This window comes from Triticum dicoccoides, chromosome 2B (assembly GCF_002162155.2).
Source record: "Triticum dicoccoides isolate Atlit2015 ecotype Zavitan chromosome 2B, WEW_v2.0, whole genome shotgun sequence".
Classification (NCBI taxonomy): domain Eukaryota; kingdom Viridiplantae; phylum Streptophyta; class Magnoliopsida; order Poales; family Poaceae; genus Triticum; species Triticum dicoccoides.
In genome coordinates this window covers 582,672,078-582,673,092 of record NC_041383.1, presented here as the reverse complement: position 1 = coordinate 582,673,092, position 1,015 = coordinate 582,672,078, and positions in this window count along the sequence as shown.

Here is a 1,015-nt window from a genome sequence, read left to right as displayed (position 1 = left end):
CCCGGCCGCCACCCGCCGCCTCCCGGCACCTCTCCGCCGCGCCCCCGCGTCGGCGCCCCAGCGCCGCCGCCGGCCGGCCCCTCGCCGGAACCGAGCCACTGGCCCCGGCGTCCTTCTCCTTCCCCCTCGTCGGCCTATCCTTCCTCTCCGGCCACCGTCGCGCGAACTCCGGCAAGCATCTCCAGCCCCGCCTTGAAGTCCGTGCCATCGAACCCTAGATCTAGATCTGGGAGGTATATTTTTGCCTAAGTCCCGAAAATATCTGCATTCTGGTGCTAGCTTTGACCTGCTGTAACTTCTTGCATGTAGCTCCGATTTGTGCGTGTAATATGTCAAAATGTTCATCATGAGATTCTCTTCATTTTGTTCCATTGTGCCATGCTTGTTTGAGATAATCTTGATGCCTGAATCATTGTTGCAAGAGTGCTATATGATGTTAACTGCTGTCTGTTTACAGAACTTGATGATTTGTCTTTTTCGTTGCATTTTGTGTGTGCATCCTATGAGCATGAGCTCTACATGTGTTTTGATCTACATCATGCCATATTTACAGAGGTGCAACCCATGTATTTTTTTGAGTTGTGTAGTGAGTGCACCAAGCTTGTTAAGTAGGGTACTTGCTGTTGCTGTTTTGCTAGGCTGAATCTGTTATTTTGTGATGCTATGTAAACCTACTGCTACAAGTCATTCTATGCATAATCTGGAAATGTTCGCTAAGGATGTTTTGTTATACATGTCATGATCTATCCATCCATGCGCCTTGTTGCATTTATAGCCTGCTGTAGCTTTTTGTAATCGTGCTCCAAAGTTGCTAAATAATGTTGCTGTCAGCCTGTTAACATTAAGTTCAGTTTTGCCATGTGTTTTGCTAGTTATCCATGCACCCTATGAACTTGCTCTTGCCATTCTTAGCTTCATAAACATGCCTTCTTACTGTTGGTCACCTTGCCATGCCATGTATTGCTCTGTGGTGAGTGGTACAAGCTCACCAACATGTCTACTTATCGTTGTTCCT